Below are 25,621 nucleotides of genomic sequence, written 5' to 3'. Positions count from 1 at the left end.
GTTCCTGAGCCAACATGACTGGAGGAGGAATTCTGGGAGTTGAAGTCCACAAGTCTTAAAGCTGTCAAGTTTGAACAGCCCTGGGAGGGTTTTTTTCTAAAGGGTTAGGGGTGCAAAGGTCTTGTAACTTGACCACTTTAAAACTTGCGTGCTTCAAATGCCAGAGTTTCTGAGCCAACATATTGGTTGCTAAGCAAGAGCATTGTTAAGTGAGTTTCACCACATTCTACAAGTTGGCCACACCCACCCAGTCACATGACTGCCAAGCCACTCCCACTTGGCCACATGGCTGGCAAGCCACTCCCACCCAGTCACATGGCTGGCAAGCCACCCCCACAAATCAGGCCACACCTACAGAAGAGGTCCTAAACAAAATTGAAACCCACCATTGATTTACATGCTTGATTCTCAACAATATTGTGTAGAGGCCATTCCTGCACTCAGCTATTCAATACCAAGAGAAATTCTACACATTGCAATAGACAAATCTAGGTTTGCTCGCCCCCCAGGGGCCCAAATTTATTGCAGAAAAGTGTGGATCATGAGCATGTGTGAATGCTGTTTACCTCCAGAGATATATTATACAGGTAGCCCTTGACTTACAACCACAATTGAGCCCAAAGGTTATGTTGCTAAGTGAGACATTTGTTAATTGAGTTTTACTCCATTTTACCCCATTTGCTTGCCAGAGCTGTTAAGTGAATCATTGTAGATGTTAAATTAATAACAAGGTTGTGACGTGAATCCGTCTTCCCCATTGAAGTGGTTCATCAGAGGAGCCCAAAAGGTGATTGCATGACCCCGGGGACACTGCAACCGTCATAAATATGAGTCAGTTGCCAAGCATTTGAATTTTGATCATGTGACACATGGGCATGCTGTAACAGTTGTAAGTGTGCAAAAATGGTCATAGGTCACTTTTTTCAGTGCTGTTGTAACATTCAACAGTCATAAGATAGGATAGGATAACAGAGTTGGAAGGGACCTTGGAGGTCTTTTAGTCCAACCCCCTGCCTAGGCAGGAAACTCTATACCGTTTTAGACAAATGGCTATCCAACATCTTCCTAAAGACTTCCAGTATTGGAGCATTCACAACGTCTAGAGGCAAGCTGTTCCACTGATTAATTGTTCTGTCAGGAAATTTCTCCTTAGTTCTAGGTTGCTTCTCTACTTGATTAGTTCCCATTTATTGCTTCTTCCTATTGCTATTGCCCTCAGGTCAGAGGTGGGTGGCTCCCGGTTTGGCTGAACCGGTAGTGGAATTCAGGCCTGGGTCGCAGAACTGCCAGCGACCCAGGGCGGCCATGCCCCTGAATCAGTTCCCTCACTGCCACTTGGCCGTCACCATTTTGGTTTTTAGTGACTGCGCATGCGCAGTTCATTGTAGATTGTTCTGTGGATGCACAAAGAACAATTTACATTGAACAGCAGTTGCGAACCGATAGTAAAACCCTGCCTCAGGTACTTTGGAAAATAATTTGAGCCCCTCTTCTTTGTGGCAGCCCCTGAGATATTGCTATCATGTCATCCCTAGTCCTTCTTTTCATCAGACTAGACATACCAAGTTCCAGCAACCATTCTTCATATGTTTTAGCTTCCAGTCCCCTAAATATCTTTGTGCTCTTCTCTGAATTCTTATTTGCACTCTCAAATGAATTGTTGTAAGTCAAGAACTATCTCTATTCCCATTTTAGATTTTTAAGAGTTTTCCCAAAATGTTCAGGAATCAGCAGCAGAAAAAGCATGAATAAGTCCATGTCTCAACGCTATAGCTTCTACCGAGGAATTCTCCTTCAACAAGACCAACTCTCCAACATGAACTATTGCAGTGATGGACTCCGACCAGTTTGGCCGAACCGGTAGTAGCTTGGCGGCCTCTGGAGGGGGCAGCAAGCCAGGCCTGCCACGCCCCCGAACCGGTTCTCCAAGTGGCGCCATAGGTGCCGCCATCTTGTTTTTTTGCTTCTGCACATGCACAGAGCAATTTCTTTTTTTTTTTTTTTTTTTTTTTAAGAGAACTTTTTTATTTTTCTTTAAAAAAAAAACAAACACAAATATATCATCATTTGTCAATCATTAAGACATTGAAATACAATTTTTTTTGTTGTGTGTACCCCTCCCTCCCTCCACCCCCCCATCCCCCCTCCTCCTTCCCCCCCCGACTTCCCAGAACCCGTACACGGTATGGATTTTTAACTAACACAGTCTAAAATCTATTGAGAAAAAAGAAATAAAGAAATTAATGACATTCTAGATTGAACTTAGCTTCTTCTTACTGAACTAACTTTTAACAGTTTAAATCATTTCTGATCTTAAGCATAGGCTAACTGGAATTTCTTAGTCCCGTATTTATTTTGTATATAGTCAATCCATTTTTTCCAGTCTCGTTTATATCTCTCATTTGAATGATCTTTAAGATATGCCGATATTTTAGCCATTTCAGCTAAGTTTGTTACTTTTAATGTCCATTCTTGGATTGTAGGCAAGTCTTCCTTCTTCCAATATTGCGCCACCAACAGTCTTGCTGCAGTTATCAGGTGCAGAATCAAATTGGTCTCTACCACTGTAAAATCAGTACATATACCTAGTAAAAATAACTGAGGAATAAACTTTATCCTTTTTTTAAAAACATTTTGCATGACCCACCATATTTTTATCCAAAATGCCTTAACCTTTTGACAGGTCCACCATATATGATAATATGTAGCATCGAGAGAACCACACCTCCAACATTTAGGCTGTACATTCGGATACATAGAAGCCAACTTTTTAGGATCTAAATGCCATCTATAAAACATCTTGTAAAAATTTTCTCTCAGATTTTGAGCTTGTGTAAATTTCACATTTCTTACCCAAATTCTTTCCCATGTATCCAACATTATTGGTTCCTCAATATTTTGAGCCCATTTTATCATACAATCTTTAACTAATTCTGTTTCCGAATCCATCTGTATTAATACATTATATATCCTCTTTATATGCATTAAGCTTTGATCTCTTATTTGTTTAAACAGATTATCCTCAACTTGAATAAAGCCAATTTTTTGATCTATTTTCCACCTAGCCTGTAATTGCCCATACTGGAACCATGTTTGAACTACCTTCTCCTCTTTTAATACCTCTAAAGATTTTAATTGTAATACCCCCCTTTCCGAGGTAAGAAGCTGTCTGTAAGTAAATCTATCCTGTTTTTGTGCTGTATTCATATTTTCAATTGCATGTCTAGGAATTGCCCACATGGGTATCTTGTCATTTAATTTATATTGGTATTTCTTCCAAACCCGCAATAAAGCATTTCTCAAAATATGACTTTTAAAGTTCTTATCCAATTTTTTGTTGAATAACAGGTAAGCATGCCAACCAAATACCAGATCGTGTCCCTCAATGTTCAATATTCTATCATTGGTTAAATGAATCCAATCACTAATTACAGATAATGCCACTGCATCATAATATAGTTTTAAATTAGGTAGTTTCAATCCTCCTCTCTCACGTACATCTTGCATTATTTTCATCTTTACCCTCGGCTTCTTTCCTGCCCACACAAATTTGTTGATACCCTTCTGCCATTCTAAAAGGTTCGCATCTTTTTTAAGTATAGGTAACATTTGGAAAAGAAATAAAAATTTTGGTAAAATGTTCATTTTCACTGCCGCTATCCTGCCCAGCAAAGATAAGTGCAATTTCTCCCATTTTTTCATCTCTGTCTGTATGCTATGCCAAAGTGGTTCATAATTATGCTTATATAATTTCCCATTTGAAGTTAAAATGTTAACTCCAAGATATTTGACTTTTTTAACTACCTCACATCCTAGCATCACTCCTAATTCTTCCTTTTGTTTAATATTCATATTTATAGCTAATATTTTGGTTTTTCCTAAGTTTATTTTAAAGCCAGACACTTGACCATATTGATTAATCGTATTCATTAAAACCATACTGGATTCCTGCGGTTGTTCCAATATTATGACCAAATCATCCGCAAAAGCGCGGACTCTATATTCTTGCTGCCTAATCTTGATCCCTTTTAAACCATCCAAGCCCCGTATTTTATTCAACAATACTTCCAAAGTTATAATAAACAATAATGGGGACAAAGGACAACCCTGTCTTGTACCTTTTCCAATTTGAAAAGAGTCTGTTAAACTTCCATTGACTATGATTTGTGCTGTTTGCTGTTGGTATATTGCTTTAATTGACTGTAAAAAATTATCTCCTATCTGCATTTTTTGCAATATCTTCAGCAGAAATTGCCAGTTAACTCGATCAAAGGCCTTCTCAGCATCCAAAAATATAAACGCAGCAGGGATCTGGTTGTTCTTTCCCAAATATTCTAATGCATTAATAATTAATCTGACATTACTTTTCATCTGTCTCCCTTGTATAAAACCTGTTTGGTCCGTATGTATCAATTGTTGAATGACCAACATTAACCTATTTGCTAATATTTTAGTAAAAATTTTATAATCTACATTCAGTAATGAAATGGGTCTATAATTTTTGGGTTGAGTAGTATCTTGATCTTCTTTGGGTATCAAAGATATAAACGCTGTCTTCCAAGATGGAGGGACTTTACCTTCCGTTTGAATCATATTAAATAATTCTCTAAGAGGTTCTACCATTTCTAACTGTAAATTTTTATAGTAAACCGCTGTCAAGCCATCTGTACCTGGTGCTTTCCCTGGCTTTAATTGCTTAATTACCTGCAGGATTTCCCCCGAGGTTATTGGTTGATTCAATTTTTGCCTGTGTTCTTCTCTAACTGAAGGTATTTTCTCCTTGTCTAAATATTTGTCTATGTCTAAACCATTAATTTTATCCCCTTTATACAGTTCTGTAAAAAATTCCCAGAAAGCCTTTTGAATCTCTTCCTGTTGGAACACCTCCTTCCCTCTGTAAATCAGTTTAGATATATTTCGAGTTTTCCTTTTTTTCCTAATCTGATAAGCTAACCATCTGCCAGGTTTGTTTGCATTACAAAAAGTATTGTGTTTTGCATATAATAAATTAGTAGCTACCTGGTCAGAGATCAACATGTCAAATTGAGATTTTAATATGTTAATAGCTTCCTTAACCTTTGTATCGTCTGGTTTCCTTGTTAACTCCAGCTCTTTTCTCTTAATTTCCTCTTCCAGTTCTGTTCGTTTTAGCCCTTGCTTATTTCTATGTGTTTTATTTATATTCATCAAAACTCCTCTCATATACGCTTTGCTTGCATCCCATACAAATTCCATAGATGTACCCTTATTCATATTCAAAACAAAATATTCAGATAGTAATTTTTTACAATCATTAATATAGTTTTCATATCTAAATAAATTTTCATTCAGTCTCCAAGACCTTCTTGCCTGCACTACCCTTCCCAACTCCATCCAAACTGGGTTATGGTCCGAAAGGACTCTAGCTGCAATCTTTGTTTTCTTGACCCTAGGAAGCAAATCATTAGTGGTTAGAATAAAATCGATCCTTGAAAGGGATTGATGCCTGTCCGAGAAGAAAGTGAAGTCATATTCCTCTGCATTTCTTTCTCGCCAGATATCTCTCAATTCAAAATCATCCATAATGTCAAAGAAAGATTTGGGTAACTTTGCTCGCATCTTGGTATTTAGGCGGGAAATCTTCTTATCTCTCTTAGTATCTATCACTCCATTCCAGTCACCCAATAGTATACAGGAACTATAGTCCCACTGTACTAATTTAGCATGAAGATTTCTATAGAATCTATCTTGCTGTTGATTGGGAGCATAAATTCCCAAAAGTAATGTCTTTTTCCCTTCTAAGATTAAGTCTAAAGCAATATATCTTCCGAAGGGATCTGCTTCTATTAATTCAGCTTTCATATCTTTTCTTAAGTATACAACTATACCATTCTTCTTTTCCATAGCAGAAGCTGCAAAATGTTGACCAAGTTTTGAGTTGATCAAATATTTTTGATCAGTTGACTTGATATGAGTTTCTTGCAAACAAATTACATCGTTCTTAAACTGTTTAAGATAATGAAATATTTTCTTCCTCTTCTGTGGAGAGTTCAGTCCGTTGACATTCCATGTTAAAATCTTAGTTGTCATCTTTGGTTGGTTGAAGCATTTTTAGAGCTTCCTGCACGGCCTGTTTAACCTTAGGTCTAGCTCCTCCCACTGCTTCCAGATTTGTTGTTGTAGTTCCTTGATCGATGGCCGATGATTGTTGATGCTATTGCCTCTTAGCTTGTTTCTCCATACGTCTAGTAGTCATGCGGCTAGGTCTTGGTTCCATAGCACCTTGCACTTCTAGAGAAGAGAGATGCTCCATCTTGTCTGGTGGTTGTGTAGTTTGCTGTCTATCCTGTCCTTCTTGTGGTCTTTCTCTAGGTCCAGATGGTGCAGGGTGTCCGGCCTTCAATATATTATAATAAAAATCTCGGGCTTTCCATACAGAGTTGAGGCGGTACCTTTGCTTATCAAATGTAAATATGATGCCAAATGGTGCATCCCATCTATACTGTATCTGACGATTTCTGAGTTCTTCGACCAAAAAAGCGTAGTCTCTTCTGGCTCTTAACATTTGAGGTGGTATCTCTTTCAAAACAGCCAGGTCTTGACCGCCAATTTGAAGCTTAGTGTTATAAGACGCTTGCAGTACCATATTTCTGAACTCTCTTGTAGTAAAATATATAACGATGTCTCGAGGAAGCTGCTTCTGCTTTGCCAGCCAGGAGTTAACGCGGTAAGCTTTGTCAATTTGCCAGCCTTGGTTGGTCCCTGGTCTTCCCATCAGGCGGTCAAAAGCTTCCGATAGGATCTGTTTCAGGTTCTCCTGTTTCTCCTCACGCAGCCCCCTTACTCTTAATGCGAACTCCATTTGTCGGTACTGTATCATAATAATTTCTTTTTCAGCATTTTCCACTTTTTGTTCCACCACCTCTGTTTTCAATGTCAAGTTAGCATTGGCATCATTAAGAACCTCTAGAGTATCTTCCACTCCAGAAATATGTTCTGTTAATACAGTTACAAGACTCAGCATGTCGTCTCTAATTTTATCAACCTTAGCCTCAAATTTCTCATACAACTCCTGTTTAAGTCCTTTTATTTCACTTTTAATTTCACTTTTAATTTCTTCTTTCATTTCTTTTATTTCCTCTTTTCTCTCCTCTCTATTATCTCTAAATTTATCTTCCATTTTAATTGTCTGTGCATTAAAAGCCTCGCTTAGATTACTCAGAAAAAATTCTTTCGTTAACACATCCCCAGCAGGGGGCGTAGGAAGCGGAGGCTGCAGCTTTGTACCAGGCACTGAGGATGTGCCCCTGGAAGTAGAGGGTGACGACTTCAAGTTAATATTTGGTTTTGAGGCCATTTCAAAATTTGTCTGCCTGCAATTAGTAAAACTCTATTGCCTAAATATGCAGCTTTAAGTAAAGAGGCTTTTATTTTGAAGTTTAAGGCTTGGCAAAAGTTTCAGTGAGTAAACATTGTAACAAGACCGTTCAACAGATTCATCACCATTTAACTTCCAAATAAGCAAAGTTAATGAAGGAGTAAAATTCTTCTATTGTGAAACCAAAACATGTGATAAGCTATCTCTTTTGTTTTGAATTCTTTTGAAGTCTTGTGAGAATTAGCAAAAAGTGTTCGTTATTACCGGAGAAACCAGCCTGCTCGGCGCCATTTTAAAAGCCTCTGAGTAAATAATTTTTCGGAGGAGAAAAAGAGAAGAAGCTAAAATATTGATAAGCAATTATTGTCCTCGCAGTAAACGGATTCAGCTCGTGATAAGATTAAATCAAACAAAACTTAGAGCAGAGTGGGAGAGACCTACTTTGTCCTGCACAAGGCAGTTGGAAGTTCCCAGCACGGACAGCCGTTCTGCCTTGGGCTAGCCCCCCTTTCCTTGCAAGCACAAAAGCTGCAAAAATCGAAGAGCATTTGCCAGCAAAACAGTTTCTTCTTTCCCTCTTGCCTGAAGGATAAGAAAACCTGATAAGACGTCAGATGGAAGATCCTCTAATCAGGTACGTAGCCAGGAATTCGGAGGCAGCTGATTTTTTGCTGCTTCCACCAGTAGGCTCCTCCCAGGAAGTCCCACAGAGCAATTTCTATTGTACTGCGTGCGTGCACACATGAAGCACACACACACAAAATACACACATGCGGCACATCCCTGAGCAAACCTGCAGTAGCGGCTGCCGGAAACCACCACTGAACTATTGCATATTTTGTAATGAATCAGGAGCAACAGGAGTGCATGGATCAGGTGTAAGAACTGGGCTGCTATTAAAAAAACAAAACTCGGCCCCAAGCTCTGATTTTTCTAGTTAAAGAATAAATCTTGGCAACCTTTCCTCCAGCGATCTATCAGAGCACAGCTAGAAAGAGCCATGCTAGGTTGGTTTGACAAATCGCTAAAATCCAGCACTTGCTGGATGTGCTAAGTGTGGCAGGAAATGACATTCTCTACGGTTCTTTCATTTTTTTCCTACATTTGGCTTCATGACAATCTGCTAAGTTTCTTATCTTTGTCATGCGTTACATAAATACCGGTGGAGAGGCCAGGTCAATAAACAGACTCCACAAGGATTACTCTACATTTTGAGGCATTTAATACTGTAACAGAATTTTACAGAAGTCTTTGAGAGTCGAAGAGTGGTACGGAAACAGCACCAGCATGTCAGCTCTGAAGCAAACACAACTTTCCCAAAATTCATTCCCATGGAGTCAGGGGGTTCCAGCAATCTGTAATGTAGCCAATTTGAAGTAACTTGGTTCTATTAATTGTTGCCCTATGACATACCACTTTGCTCAATTAAGGTTACCAACAAATACTGTATTTTTCAGAGTATAAGATGCACCTTCCTCCCCCAAAAAGAGCGTGGAAATATTGGTGCGTCTTATACATCAAATAGTCATTTTTGGCCTCCTGAAGCCCTGTCCCCACATCCCATTATGATGAAAAATGGGCAAAAGCCAGGGTGTTTTTCACAAAAATGGGGGTGTTTTTGCCTTCTCCCACCCCCACTCCAGAAGCACTCTGCAAGCTTCAGCAGGACTGAGGGAAGGGGGAAATGCCCCCTTTGGGTGAAAAATGGGAGCATCCTTGCTGAAGCCTGCAGAGTGCTCCTGGGGGCCCGGGAGGACAAAAAGGTTTTTTCTTACTTACCTCTTCGAAATCTTGGTGCGTCTTATACACTGGTGAGTCTTATACACTGGTGCATCTTATAGCCCGAAAAATACAGTAGACACGAGTTTTAGCAGTTTATAGTTCTCTTGAATTACATAGATTTCTGAATAAAAGGACAAGTATTTGCACACAATTAATGTGGAGAAAACAAGATTCGTGGCTATATGCTGGTCCGGGTATCATTATATAATTTACCTAAAATATGTTTATGATAGCATTTGACAAGTCTTCGAAAATTAACCCCTAGGCTTTAGGCTATATAGCAAAAAGCCTCTTGTGGGATTTCATACGTCAGTTTGAATATTTGTGTTCTGGGGTATGTTTTCCTTTGTTTAAATGTTCTGTTTTTAAATCTGAATGCCATCAAGAGATGTTATGGATTTAGTAAATAAATAGATTTACTATTGGGTAACTAAACCTCTTTTCTCCTGCTTTATTATTTCTATTTTGTATAATACCAGAATAAATTTCATGGACAAAAGTAGATGAAATTTATCCTATTTTGATAACGGAATATGTTTTATCAGCAGGAGGTTCATTGATTGCCAGTTGGAGTGGGGGGGAATCAGCCTGTTGCCTAGATACTTATCAATAGGCAATCTCAGAGCATCCAGTCTCAATTCTGATCAATTGGGACACTTGTTCTGTTACTAAATATGCTCAAAAGAAAAGAGAAGTGCAGACTTAGAGGAGAAATGTGAAAAATATATTTTGGTATTTTGGAAACATTGACAGATGCAAATACAGGCACCAATTTGGCACCTGGTAAATAAGTACAATTGCTGGTAGGAAAATTGCTTATTTAGATCCACGCTTATTTAGAGATTAGGAGACATTTTTTAAAATATTTTTTTTATTTTTTAATAAACACAGACAAAACACAACAAACACCACAAAAATATCTTCCATTACAAATTATAAAAGTGTGTCAATTGGTTACAAAGAGCTTTCGTGCATACCTTCCACAGTCATCACCTACAATTCATATCGTTATATGTTTTAAATCAAATATATTTAAATATATTACTATCATCATACCTCAATCTTCATATGACTATGATTGTTTTTAGGTCCCTTCATATAAAATATTCCAAAATTTAAAGCAAAACCACATGATGGCATTCCATTATCTATTCTCAATATCATCCAGCAACATTACATCTTTATGACACTTTCTAAATAAAAAAATAATTATGTTTAATAACAAAGTTTCTAGACCTCCTTTCTTAATCAGTGTTTACAATTTATATCCAATTTCCCTTTTATCATGTCAATACAAATATTACATTATTATCATTATTAATCATTTATTTAACAACATCCATCATCATTTCGTTTTTATTTTTTATTTTTTGGTCTTAGTTTAACTAAAAAATGTTTAATATTATAAGCTTTTATACGTAACAAAGTTTCTAAACTTTCTTTCATGATCACCATTTAGAATTTATACCAAATTTCCTCTTATCAAACCATTACATATGTGTACATTGTTATCATTATCAATTATTTATCTAACTATATCCATTATCACTTCATTTTTAACCTAATGCTCTAATTTTAACTAAGTTTAACTAATATTTTGTTATTAGTTTTCATATCTCAACCTGTGTCTTTCCAGTAATAGTGCAGTCTTATGTTTTTTTGACATTTGTGGAATTAGTCTTCTGGTTATTTCCCAAATCCAATTTGTGTGGACTTCTCTTTGCAACTTGTTGCTTTTTGCATATCTTGTAAAATCTCGAGACCCTCCATCAGCTTCTTTAATCAGTTTATTTTGGTTATCAGTAATGCTTTTCTCAAAGTTTCTCTCCTTGGATCCATCAATTCTTCTTTTTTCTTCTTCTAAACCTTGAAATCTGGGGTAGAACTCCTACTCTCACAGGATGGGCCTTCTCCGGGTGCCGTCGACTAGACAATGTCGTCTGGCGGCTCCTTGGGGGAGGGCCTTCTCTGTAGCTGCCCCGGCCCTATGGAATGATCTACCCCCAGAGATCCGGACCCTCCCCACTCTCTCGGCCTTCCGAAAGTCTACTAAGACCTGGCTGTTCCGGCAGGCCTGGGGCTGTTGACCTCATGAACGAGGTCCAGCCCCACTAAGGTTGAGTGTATGATGTGTCTTTTAATTTGTTCTCTCTCTATTTTAAATTTTTAGTATTTTTTAGAATTGTTAAATGTAAGCTGCCCGGAGTCCTTCGGGATTGTGCGGCATACAAATTTATTAAATCTTGAATCTTGAATCCTTTCCACCTATCTTCTCTTTCCAGTATCCACAATTATCTTGCCTCTTTGTTCATTTTTCCCTTCAGTTTTTAAGACTCTAACCTCCACTTTTTCCATATGCTGGATATCTTCAATTTTTCTATCAAATTTTACTGCATTACAGTCTATATTTTCCAATCTCTTCTCAATTCTCTGTTGTTTCTAGTAATTTTTGAATTTCAGACATATAATCTGTTGTAATGTTATGGTTTCTTTTTGATGATATGCCATACTTCCAGACTAGTAAACACTGCCATTCTAGTTTCAAAATAAAATTTTGTTTTCACTTCTCTCCAGCTGCAAAGAAACATCCAAAGAGCACCTATGTAAACAACCCATGCTCTTCTCCTTATCTCTTCTATAAACAAGCTGAAGCCTTTGAAGTGCAAAGTCAAAATGATCAAAGAGAAAAAAGAGAAAGCAATATTTCTAGGACTCAGCCTCCAATCTCCAAGTGACTGTGTAACTTCTTTTCCCTCTAATGTTACTACTCTCTTTATATTCCTTTTATATCTTCTTTATATTCCAGGCTTAAAAGAAACAAAATAAGGAGCAAAATAAAGAGAAAAAAACCCAACCAAACAATATTATAAAAATAAAGAAAAAGAATTAATCTATAGGTAAAAAAAGAAATAGAAGAAAAACCAATACTTTCACTTTAAAAAGTAGGAAATACTTGCAAAACGTCCGTCCATTAAAAAAAGAATAACACACTGTCCAATATAGCTTAATTTCGCCGCTTATTTTTCTTTTCTTTGCAAGTTTAACTTAGCTCTGATTTTTTTGGGGCAGTCTCTTTTGTAACAATAAAATTTCCTCACCAGATGGACACACTTCTCTTTCCGTTTTCCTCCCGTTCCGGAGCTGTCCCAACTTCAGCAGCTTATGGCTGGGCTTCTGTCGCCAGCAAGAAGAGATTCTCTTGGATCAATCAGGGACTTTGCAATGTCCCTGAGATCAGCAAGACATACTCTTCCCTGTCACCGTCTCTTCGGGACAGTTTAGGTCCAAAAGGACCGTCCAGGAGCAAAAGTATTGACTGCGATCTCAGAGCTCCGAGATCGCACGGCGTATCATTGCGATGTCAGCTCCTTTCTTGAGAAATTTCTTAACAGTGAGAACAATCAACCAGTGGAACAGCTTGCCTTCAGAAGTTGCTTGTGCTCCATCACTGGAGGCTTTCAAGAAGAGACTGAATAGCTACTTGTCTGGAATGATATAGGTCTATAGGAGTCTCCTGCTTGTGCATGTGGTTGAACTAGATAACCTCTAAAGTTCCTTCCAACTATGTTATTTTTTATTCTCTTATTCTAAACTTCGGGAACTGATAACCACATATTTGAAAGTTGCCAAGTCTGAGAAACACTGATCTAAAACAATGTTTCTCAACCTCCATAATTTTAAGATGTGTGGGATTCTACCTCCAACATTCCCTTGCTGGTTGGGGAATCCTGGGAATTGAAGTCCATGCATGTTAAAATTGCTTTTTTTAAAAAGCACCCCATCATTGGGAACTACCTTTAATGGCAAGGCAACCAACTTGGAGGCATTCTCACTGCATCCCTCAAAAGCCACAGATCTTGCTACATTATGCTTCCAGTCCCCAAGCCTGCAGGTTTAGGGTGCTATACACAATGCTGTGTATAGCATCATGGGCTTTACTCCCTTCAGGGTGGTGAATGGAGTAGAATTCGACCCCATATCTGAATATCCTCAGGAAGCTCCTTCCTCCGCTAGCCCAAATGAGTGGGTAGAGGCCTTGCTGGGAGTGTGGGGAGCCGAAAAAGTGGCCTTGAGGAAAGCAGACGAAACCCAGAAAGTCCAGGCTGGCAGGAAATGAGCTCCACAGAAGCCTTTCCAAGTGGGGGAGAGGGTGTACCTGTTGATGAAGTACCTGAAATTGAAAATTCCATGCTAGAAACTGGGATCGAAATTTCTGGACCCATTCCCCATTGTGAGGGTAATCTACCCTGTTACTGTGGAGCTGTACCGACTATTGACTTCCCAACTACCCCGACTGTTGGGAAGAGTACATCCAGTCTTCCACAGCAGTCTACGGAAGCCCATACAGGTGGACAGCACTCGACCCATGCTACTGCTGGTACTCGGCTCTATAGAGATGGCGGGGAGACACATTACGAGATCGACCCAGTGTTGGATTCCCAGATACATAGGGGAGGTTTGCAATACCTAGTATGATGGAAAGAGTAAGGTAGAGGTAAAGGTTCTCCTCGCACATATGTGCTAGTTGTTCCTGACTCTAGGGGGCAGTGTTCATCTCCGTTTCAAAGCCGAAGAACCAGTGCTGTCCAAAGACGTTTCCGTGGTCATGTGGCTGGCATGACTAAACGCCAAAGGCGCACGGAACGCTATTACCTTCCCACCTATTTTTCTACTTGCATTTTTACATGCTTTCAAACTGCTAGGTTTGCAGAAGCTGGGACAAGTAATGGGAGCACACTCCGTTACACAGCGCTAGGGATTCGAATCGCTGAATTGCCAACCTTTCTGATCGACAAACTCAGCGTCTTAGCCATTGAGTCACTGCATCCCTGGAAAGAGTATCTGATTACAAAGATACACTCCTAGGTGGCAAGTAGGAATATGGCTCGATTGCCAAAGAAATTCCACAAAGAGCATCCCCGCAAATTGGGGAGGGACATTTTGTCAGTAATTTTCATGCCTAGCATTTCCATGGCATAGGTGTTAGTTGAGCTCCAAGGATGGTGTTTCCAGAATTGTGCAGCTAAAGAAGGGAGAACCCCAGCATGAAAAGGAAGTATTTTCCATTCCGCCTGTAAAAGACACATCCCTTATTCATTTTTACCCCATTAGATTAGGTTGCTTTTAAAATCTGGGCATTTATATAGCAGCATCGGGGACTATTATGACTTGATGAGTTGAACGGAAAAATTGCAGCCCACAGGAACCATTTACGCTTCAGTTTGAGATGCAAACACCACAGACTCATCCCCAACAGCCTGCACCTGTGCGTAACAGTGAAGGGACACAGGGCAGAAAACATCCTGCAGAAAGCACAGCTCCAACGTCTTAATCTTATATATATGAAAAATGAAATGAAAAAGACTGAAATATATGTATAGTGTCAAGTCACAGTACTTTTGACAGTGATAGTGTGCATTTTGGATTCAAGTTCTGTTAAGATACAGCCTGTTGTGCCTTAAAATGGCTTCTACTGTATAGCACGGTGGAGTTGCTATGGTAACGGCTTCACAGTACTCCACAAGGAGGCTCCCTCTAATATAGGATTGGGATAAATACATCCCCGGGCAACGCCGGGTTATCAGCTAGTGAAAGAATATGACAGATTGATTACACAATTGAGATTTTGAAAGAGAGAGTGGAACACATACTCCAAGAGTTGAAATCACTTCTACCAACAGAAGTATTGGAACAGGTCACGGAATTTATAAAGAAGGCACAAGTAACACAACACTCAGAGCTGAAGAAGCTTCCTGGATGAGAAGTGAAACGTCTTCACAGAAAAACCAGAAAATCCAGTTGCCTCTTGAAAAAGCACCTTTGGGACAACCATGAGATCTGGATGACTGAGAATCTCCATAGAAAACTGGTAGGTATTTCAGGTTCCACGCTGAAGACAAACACGCATAAGGATTTGGTCACGCATTGTGACCAAATAAAACCAGAAACTCCTTACTCAGTGGGTAAGCACCATTAGTTACATCCCAGCGTGTTTTATATAGCATGTAATGGAAACTAAGAACCTTTGTTTATTTGAAGAGGGATAACCCAGAGAACAAAACGTGAACAAACCAAACTTTCTTTTACTCTCTGGTTCTTCTCAAATAAATTCACGTAACATAGTTATACCACAATACCATCTGTTGTTAATTGTCTCTATTCCCGGGAGAAATAAGCAGGTGCAAACATGTACCGTATGCTCACAAATGTGAACCTGCAAACACGATAATAAATTTTAATGAAGTCCCAGGTCAGTTTTCATTATGAAGTCCTCAGTAGAACTCCAATGCTGTCATAAAGAATAGAAATTGTGAACTGGTTGAACTTAATGGCTATTAAAAACCTGAAGTTCATCTTCATGATATTTTCATTTTCTTTGTTATTGAACTGACTGGCTTGTATCTAAACATCAGCAAAAAAAATATGCCAGCAAGCCTTTACAGAATGCTTGAAGTGCATGAGATCAATTCATCTAATAAAATTTCTCTAAAACCTAGAAGTTGTGATAATGATTTTTCCATCACACCCAGGAATTCCATTCTCCCGAGGAAAGTGTTCTTGGAAAAACTGGAATTGTTTTTGGAAACAAGCAAAAAAACCCTCTGCAGCTGACAGAATTAACTAGCACGATTGCATCTATGATGGATTCTCTCAGATCAACTTTTCCTTCTTCTAATTTAAAACACAGATTGTTTTAAAGAGTGATCTGGACTGGCTTGACCATTATTATATTTATTTGGCCATCAGGACATCAAGCATAGACATTCTGTAAGTCTAGCACAGAGAATCACTGTCCATTTAGCACTTCATTGGAACTTGGAAACATTAGAACCACTTCACTTGAGCACAGAAAATGGTCAACCAACAGTGTTCCTTGACCAGATAGTAACTGAATGCTTCAGTCCACCCGTTCAGAGCTGTGTCTTAAACACACATCTCCATCATAACAATAAAAGTATTGGTTTCTAGCAACTTCCCATATTTCTATGATTGCTGCAGTGACTAAACTCAGTTGCCATCCAAACTCTTAATGCTAGCATGACAACAAGCCTATATTAGGTCTTTTAAATCAGTGGTCACCAACTGGTGGTCCATGGATCACTGGTGGTCTACAAGAAGATTTTGGTGGTATTTTCAGTCCTCAAACTACGTAGTCCTCAAACTACGGCCCCCGGGCCAGATATATGCGGTGAATGTTTGTGTTGCTGCAGAGACTCTCCCCCTATGCTCGTAGCCCTCAGTGAGGTGCTTCTGCTGAGCTTCCTTCTCGGTCAGATCTAATTTGAACTGAGCCAGCTGTTTTGCCAACTCTTTCTCATGGTGGCTGCTTAAGTTCAACAACTGCTTCCTGCTGGGGCCCCTATGGAGCGGGCAGGCAAGGAGTGGCTGGGGGGGGTGGGCGAGTAGAGGCTGGTAAGGTGCCCCTTGATGTGAGTGACATTGAGTTGGCCACCCAGTCACATGACCACCTAGCCATGCCCACCCATTAGGCAGATATTAATGGTCCGCGAGATTTAAAATTATGAATTTAGTGGTCCCTGAGGTCTGAAAGGTTGGTGACTCCTGTTTTAAATCAAATTGTGCCACTATGCTGCTACAGTGGATTCTCCAAAGTTGGATGGGGGAGTGAGCCAAGGATCCCCTCCACTGAGAAAATAGGCCACACAACCAAGCATGTTGCAATAAGATCTTGGCCTTCCAATTCCTTGCCTTGAAATGGTTTTGCCCTGCACTAGAATGAATCCTAATTACTTGCTGTTACAAGTCCTTGTTCTGTGTTCGTGGTGATCTCACCCAACTCCCAACACAGCACCTTCAATTGGAAATCCTAACAGTGTTCTGATGGAGGCTTCCCGAGTGCATGAGGCAAACTCCTTGCCCTGACAAAAAACCCTTTTATTAATTTACTGTGAATTCTGCTCATTCACATCCAGCAAAGTCTTTCAAGGAGGATTTACAGTCAAATCTGGCTTGGAGAGCTGCAAGGCCGATATCTGCAAATCGTGGCAAGGAATCTCAGAGAGTCACGAACCGATTAAGCAAACTAATTGTCTCCTGCATACTCCACTTCCCTTTCGCTCCTCTTTTATTTCCATTCATCGTCCACCTGTAGACTTACTCCCAAGTCCACCCCCGTTCTTTAGGTGTTCCCGTCATCTAGCAACTCTGCACATGCACACATTGGAAACAGGCTCCAGCTGTTTATCTGCCTCACTGATGCCTGATTCTGAAGGCAGCTAATAACTGGCATACGGCTCAGCTCCCCTCTCTGCCTCCGACACGGAGCCCTTATCAGAGCTTTCCCCAGACTCCAGGACTGGCCCATGTTCCTCCCCAACCTCCTCACTGTCCAAATTTGCTGCAAGCTTGATTTGATTTTGATTTGATTTTATTAAACTTGTATGCCGCCCTATTCCCCGAGGGGACTCAGGCCACTAGCATGCCACAACAAACAGCTCACAACCACATAATTTTTTTTTTCTTACACACTAATAGAGCTCCCAAGTTGTTCACTGAGAGTAGAAACAGACCTGATGGGAACATTACAATGGGAAGATAACCACTGTGAACTGAGATTGAACTTTTCAGGGAGGGAGAGGAAAGGGTGGTTCATTCGGAAAATAACTCTCATCTCCTGGGGAAAGTAGTTTCCAAGAAAAAAAAAAGTTGGGTTGTTGCAAAGAGTTCTGTGACACAGATCCAAAAAAGTAGAAGAAAAAACAACAACACAATATTCGATTTGTACTTGGTTGGAAAGGGGAGTTGAATCTTTCATTCCCATGATTGAAAGTGTCTAAGGACAGATTGCGAATATGACCTTTGTCCTTGCCTCTTCGTCAATTTCCATGGTTTATCCATCTGTGACCGTGGAAAACGTTCAAAAGGATTCATCGCCTTTCAAAGCAATACCGCCATGTAAGGGCCAGCATTGTTTTGCTTTGATCTGAGCCAGGTCTGTACAGTAATTGGTCTCATTGCAAGCTAGGTGTTATTCTCATGCTTTTGTAGAACGTTAGTACCCACCCCTCTCCTAGAAGAATGAAATATTTTGAGAAACAGTAAAAAGGCAGAATATTCTATTTCCTTAAAGAGGGCTGGGGAAACATGCTCTTGGAGACAAAAAAAGACAGTCCACACCTTTCTTAATAGCCCCCAGCAGATATCTGTGTCAATTAAGAAAGCCTGGGTCATCCTAGCTACAAAACAAAAGACCTTAAACTCCAGGATGATGGGATTAAGACATGACTCTCCAGGACATAACAGGATTAACCCACTAGCAATAGAGCTCATTACATTGCACAATCTCCAAAGGACATTCCATCAGAGTCCAAACTTCAACCAAACCTGAGAGCTCAGACAACGTACAGAGCCAGCTATGATCCCTTCAACAGCAAATAGAATACGTGTTCTTGCACAGGAACAGGAAGCTCAAGTGCAAAGCCCAAGAGAAGGTATAAATACCCCTCACTCCCAACTCCATGTGGTCAGATGCCCAGAATCCATGTGGTTCTGCTCCATCAATAAACCATCATTCCAACCAGCCTCCATGCTTTCAGTGTCTTTCTCCCAGGTTGGAACTGAACCAGATGGATATTTCCTCCAACAGCTTCAAATCTCAGAAGCAGTTTAAGGCTAAAGGTCTGTCGGGTTTGTAGAAAGTTAGCATCCACCCCTCTCCTAGAAGAATGAAATATTTTGAGAAATATTTTTAAAAGGCAGAATATTGTAGTTCCCAGGATGAGAAATGGAGAAGCATGTTTTTAGAGGGAGAAAGCAGCCCCCACGTTTCTTAATAGCCCTCAGCAGATGTCAGCACTTAAGAGATAAAGAGCTTATTGAAAGAAGCCAAGTAGCTCTATTCATAGGCAAAGCAAATACTGCAGGCAGAAATCTATTCAAGGCAGGATATTTTGAAATTCCCTGCAGCAAGGCCTGAACAAAGGTAGGATTAGCCCTCAACCACAATAGGAATTGCCCAACGCCCCTTCATTGCATCACCCACAGAAACTTCAACCAAACTTAGCTCAAACACCTAGGATTTGTACTTTCCCTTTAGAGCCAGCTATGACTCCTACATAACCCCTACATAGCCCATGGGAGTCTGACAACAACCAATAGAATACATGTTCTTGCACAGGAACAGGACGCTCAAGTGCAAAGCCCAAGAGAAGATATTTAAAAAACTCACTCTCAACTTCATGTGGTCAGCTGCCCAGAGCCACATGTGGTTCTGCTTCACCCTCAAACCATCTTTCCAATCAGCTTCCATGTTTCCAGTGTCTTTCTCCCGGCTTGGAACTGAACCAGATGGATATTTCCTCCAACAGGTTGATATCTCTTCCCCACTCAACAGAATTTTTCAAAGCCTACTGAGTGTGCAAAAATGAGTAGGAAATGCTAGTAAAGATTTAGCTCAGAAAGCAAGGATTACCTAGGAAACAGTCCCTTACTGGTTATTCCTTCAAGGCTAAATTAACATTTCTATACCCTATAAACCACTTCGATCTTGCTGTACAGGGAAGGGAGGGAAAACATTGCTTAAATGTCATTTATTATCATGAAAAACAGAGACAGAAACATGGGAACTGCTGGAATATTAGAACTGGGCATTTCTTTAATTAGCAAATTGAATTCTTGAAAAATACACAGGTCCTATTGTCTACTTGACTACCTGAGGGGAATTTGTTAATATAGCGAGAGTGTCCGTGAGCACGTAGAGAGATTGTTTTCCTAACTACTGAAGTTTTACAAATAGATTTTATAATCTGGAATCAACAACATTGGATCTGGGCTAATAAATAAATAAATAAGCAGCAGAAATAGCAAGGCTAAGAAGCAGTAGATTTCTTACGGACAGAAAGAGAAATTAAAGGTGCAAAGAAGCAGGCAAGGAAGCCACTGTACCCTTTAGAGCAGTGATGGCAAACCTTTTTTGCCTTGGGTGCCAAAAGCACACTCGCGTACCCACCCTCATAATTTAAACCCCCCCCGTGCCGTGCCCCCTGCACATGCACACATGGCACACACACACCTGCTACCCCGCGCATATGCGCATGGGTTTATTGGAGCCTGGGGAGGGTGAAAACGGACTCCCCCCCCCCCGAGACTCTCCGGAGGCTGGAAAAGGCCAATTTTCCGACTTCCGGTGGATCTGTTTTTCACCCGCCCCAGGCTCCAGAGGCTCTCTAGGAGCCTTGGGAAGGCGAAAAACAGCCTAATGCACCAACCAGGAGTCTGTTCCCGAACTTTTGGCTTGCGCGTTGGGTGGCTTTTCAAAAAATGGCCAAAAATCAGTTGGCCACCACGCACATGCGCACTGGGGCTGACAGGACAACACCTCGCGTTCCCTCATAAATGGCTCCGCGTGCCACCTATGGCACACATGCCATAGGTTCACCATCACAACTTTAGAGGCACTGTGGCTCAGTGGCTTATTGATGCCGAAGATGTTTTCAGCTCCAGCAGTTTGAGCACTGTGTGGCAGGGTGAGCTCCTGTCACTCGTCTCAGCTTCTGTCCACTTAACAGTTATGCAAGTAGATAGATAGGTACCACTTTGGTGGAGAGACGAGCTGGTGCTCTGAACTTTCCTGTTCTGGCGCCTGCTTGCAAGACAGATTCAGGAAGGCAGGGGACCTTGGCTGACCATGCAGGAAGACCCACTTGTCTTTCTTTCTCTCTGGTACAAAGCCAGCTCACCCTCCTGTGGCCAACTTGGGAAGGGTGCAAGCCAAGGGTGCAAGCTATAACAGGGCTGATACCTTGGCAGAGCCAAGCTACTACTCTGCAATAGCATTGCCGTCTCCTGGTTACTGCCACTATGCCACACAACAACCACAATCACAACACCACCAAAATAATAATTGTACCCTTAAAAATTTGGGTTGCAAATTTTAAAAAAAACTTCAGTTGTTTTCAGAATCCCTTTGAAAACCCTGAGGCTTGTTACTAAACAGGAGACAGGAATAAGCGCCGGATGATTCCATATGCAGTGTGTGTAGAATAAAACATATGTCAGTTTTCTCCAACTATTTTGAAAATTGTGGGAATGGTAGTCCAGCACATCTGGAGTGCTCCAGACTGGGAGGGTCTGCCTTTGCTATTACACTTTGATCCTTACCCCTTTTCTTGGCAATGTTTGATGCCGAACTCTTTGATAGTTTTATTTTTACCTGTACAGAGCTAACAAGACAGGCGACGTTTCCATCTGTATCAGGCCCTCTTTTCATGTAAGCTTTTTGAGCACAGCTCCAGGAGATTTTACAGAACTGCCGGGAAGCAAAACTTTTTCATTTCTCTTTAATGGGATGGAAGCCAAAAGGGGGGAAATGTTCCCAAATGTTTACATTGGCTTTGTTTAATCTGTGGAAAGAAGGAAGAGCTAAGGATCAAGAACATACTTTGGGCTGGAATTTGGCAGCCGGCAGCTGCTTGCCAACTCACTAAGAGCTGTCTCTTATTTTATTATTTATTAGGGACTAGGCCAAAACTCAAATTCCAGATATTCTGGCTGGCTTTGAGCCAACCCAAATGCCTTGTTTTGAAAATTCAAGAGAAATTCCGTCTTTCTTTTCCTGCCCTAGAAGACGTGACAAGTTTGATAGCTGGAAACTTGAATCCGTCTCGCACTTCATCCCAAAAAGAGGGGTTTTTTTGGGGGGGGGAGGAAACAAATGGAACTCGTATAAAGGTATACCTTTAAAAGGAGAAGGTATATAAAATCAGTAATATAGAAAATGGTTATTTGGAATATAATTATTAATGCCACTGATATTGAATGGGGTTTGCTAAAAGGTGGAAATACACCATGCAAAATAGAGACTGGAAGGGAGATAAAGAGAGGGAAAACGAGAGAAGAGACAGGAGAGAGGAGACAGCAGAAGGGAGGAAAAGAGAAGGAGAAAGGGAAGGTGTGGAAAGAGGGGAGAGGAGAGGGAGAGAGCAAGGGGAAGTAGAGAAGAGAGAGACGGTAGAGGGAAAAAATGAGGTAGGGAGGAGGAGAGAGGGAGAGGAGAAGGGTTAAAGATGAAATAATAGACTATATATGGTGTACGGAAAGCAGAAGAGCAAATAAAAATTGACGAGGCTTGATGGCAAAAGGAATTGATATATTATTGAATATTCAATAATATCAAATGTAACGGTATACTTTGGATTATATTATATGTATGTTAAAAAAATTAAAAAAAACTTTTGAAACAAAAAAAGGACATGTCTCAAGTTTTCAGAGTGTATAAACCAGGTTACCATGGTGACAGAAACCCCAATTGTCTAGAGGTATCTCTAACTGTCAAAGAAATGCAAGGCCACCAGAGGACCCTTGACATTCAATGTTAAAGTAGAGAACATTTTCCCTAATCTGACAACCCCTGGTATGTTGGGACTGCAAACTTTTCATCCTGGGCATCTCTGGAGACAAAGGACGTCACGTGCGTTATGCACAAGTGACATGAAGTGTGCAATTTCACAAAGACATCATAATACACATGGTATCGTTAAGGTTTCCTCCAAATGCCTATACCTATAGTGATTATTGCATTTGCTGCAAGTATCTGGAGATGACAGAGAAGGGACAGCAATTTATAGTAGAGCCAGAAGCTTCCTTAAGAACCACAATGACTGAGATGATGGCAATAACAATAGCAATCACACTTAGATTTATATACCACCCCATAGTGTTTTACAGCACTCTCTGGGTGGTTTACAATGTGACTCTATTGCCCCCAACAATCTGGGTCCTTATTTTGGCTATGAGGACATCATCGGATGATCAAGAGGGCATATGACTAAGTCTAATGACTGAGCAAAGCATGGCTCTTCTTTTGTTTTTTTTCTTGGGAATTTGAGGTTAAGCCTATTGGTCTTATGTGACTTATCATATTTCCTGTCTTAAAAGAACAGAAATCATAGATTTTGAGTAATTAAGGCTGGAATGGGTCCCAGTGACAGAATGTGGGTTTGACTCACAGAAGGAGGAAGGGAATGCCCGGCAGTTACAGAAAAAGAGAATTGACTCCTGGGAAAGTAGAAAGTGTGGGAAAGAAACTCAGCACAATTCCATCTTTATTGTGTTGGGTATCTGTTGAAGCTTAGAGTAGCTTTGACAGGCTTTCAATATTCTATTATGAAACCCCAAACCGTAATACATTTCAAGACTCCTCATAACCCCTAGGGTTGTGGTGGCTCAGTGGAGGGACATGATGGCTAAGACGCTGAGCTTGACGATCAGAAAGGTTGCAGTTTGGCGGTTCGAATCCCTAGCGCCACATAATGGTGAGCTCCCGTTACTTGTCCCAGCTTCTGCCAACCTAGCAGTTCGAAAGCATTTAAAAATGCAAGTGGAAAAATAGGAACCACCTTTGGTGGGAAAGTAACAGTGTTCCGTGCACCTTTGGCATTTAGTCATGCTGGCCACATGACCACGGAAACGTTTTCGGACAGCTCTGGCTCTTCAGCTTTGAAACGGAGATGAGCACTGCCCCCTAGAGTCAGAACGACGAGCACATATGCGCGAGGGGAACCTTTACCTCCACCTTTAACTAACCCCTATTTCCTAAACTTGTCTACCTTGAAGGATTAACATCTCCAGAAGCTGCAAAAATAGGGATCAGCAGCTATGTAGCAGAATCCCTAGTTCTTATACACGAGGAAAAGAAGGAACAAAAAGAAGAAAAGGAAAGGACAGAAAAGGACAGAAAAGGAATGTAAGACATGGTAGGATGACCTTAAGTCACTACAAAGAAAGAACCAGATAACTTTATAGAAGCTATATTGCATCAATTCTAAGAGCTCATTTGAGCCTCAAGCTGGAAGCATGGGTCAGCTGGGCCTTTGATGACTGATTTTTCAAATTTTTCCATTGGTAAAATCTCATTGGTCACCTAAAGACAGGCTGTATAAAATTTCACTCTAATCTTCTTACAGAGCTATTGTTATATTTGATACAAAAACAGGCAGCCCTTGATTTATGACCACAACTGAGCCCAAAAGTTATGTTGCTAAGTGAGACAATTACCCTTTTCCTCGTTTTACGAACTTTCTTGCCACAGTTATGAAGTGAATCACTGCAGTTGTTAAGTTAGCAACATGTTTGTTAAGTGAATCTGCCTTCCCCCAATGGGAATTACTTGTCAGAAGATAGCAAAAGATCACATGACCCCTGGACACAGCAACCATCATAAATATGAGGCAGTTGCCAAGCATCTGGGGAGACAAGGAATGTTGTGGGTCCCATCTCCTAGGGCAGTGTTTCTCAACCTTGGCATTCGCTGGCTGGGGAATTCTGGGACTTGAAGTCCAGACATCTTCAAGTTGCCAAGGTTGAGAAACACTGTCCTAGGGAGATATATCTGCGGGAACCAAAAGAAGGGCCTTCTCTGTGGTGGCTCCCTCTCTCTGGAACATCATTCCCCCAGAGATTAGAATGGCCCCCACTCTAACACTCTTCTGAAAGGCACTAAAGCAGTGGTGAAATTAAAAAAAAATATTACTACCAGTTCTGTGGGCGTGGCTTGATGGGCGTGGCATGGCTTGGTGGGCGGGGCAGGGGAAGGATACTGCAAAATCTCAGTTCCCACCCCACTCTGGGGCCAGCTTGAGGTGGTATTTGCCAGTTGTCCAAACTACTCAAAATTTCAGCTACCACTTCTCCAGAACCTGTCAGAACCTGCTGAATTTCACCCCTCTGCTGAAGAACTAGAACTGCCAGAGGGTCTGAAGAACCCAGAGCAGGATGGAGCCCATTAAATGGTTCGTATGATTGTGTGTTGTCGCCATGGTGGGGGCTATTACTTTACTCATTTCTTTTATTATTTCATTATTTTTCTTTTTATTATTATTTTTAACAAAAATATATGGTGTTTATATCTGTATAGGTTGCCTTGAGTCTCCATGTGCAAGCAGGTGACAATATAAATTTTCTAAAACAAAGAAATAAAATAAATCTGACTTTTGATCAGGTGACCTTGGGGATGGCTGCAACAGTCATAAGGATGAAAAACTATTATGAGACACTTTTTCACTGCGGTTATAACTTCAAACAGTCACTAAAAGAACTCTTGTAAGTCAAGGAACACCTGTATGTATGTTTCACATGAAGCTTAATGTGGATAATGGGGTGGGGGGAGCCAGCCAGTCCTTCCAACAATGGGTTCGGCGAACCAGTTGCAAAATTTGCATCGGGTTCACAAACCGATCTGTACTAGCTGAATCCCACCCCTGGATGTGACATATTCATAATCTCAATCCATGTGGCTTCTCTAATAGTGACTGCGAAGCCCTTCCATAACAACAATTCTTTATTTCATTATTTCATTTTGTTTTTACTTCCTATGTCTAAATCACTCATCTCCCTCAGTATTTTTATGAAAGCAGTGATGTTCTCTGAATTCTAAATATGACTAACCAGCCCCCAATCCTTGTTGTCTAACAATCCTACAACAACAGCCATCAAGTACACACAATTGCTCAGATTCCGACCCAA

General features: G+C 40.6%; 1 protein-coding gene across 1 annotated transcript in view; it reads right to left on the bottom strand.

Annotated features, from left to right (window-relative positions):
- Positions 1-25,621, bottom strand: part of ADAMTS12 (ADAM metallopeptidase with thrombospondin type 1 motif 12) — a 202,623-nt gene that overhangs the window by 170,084 nt on the left and 6,918 nt on the right. The window lies entirely within an intron of this gene.

The sequence above is a fragment of the Thamnophis elegans genome, chromosome 3, assembly GCF_009769535.1.
Source record: "Thamnophis elegans isolate rThaEle1 chromosome 3, rThaEle1.pri, whole genome shotgun sequence".
Taxonomy (NCBI): domain Eukaryota; kingdom Metazoa; phylum Chordata; class Lepidosauria; order Squamata; family Colubridae; genus Thamnophis; species Thamnophis elegans.
The sequence above is the reverse complement of the archived record's forward strand: the minus strand, read 5'-3'. Positions and strand labels throughout refer to the sequence as shown.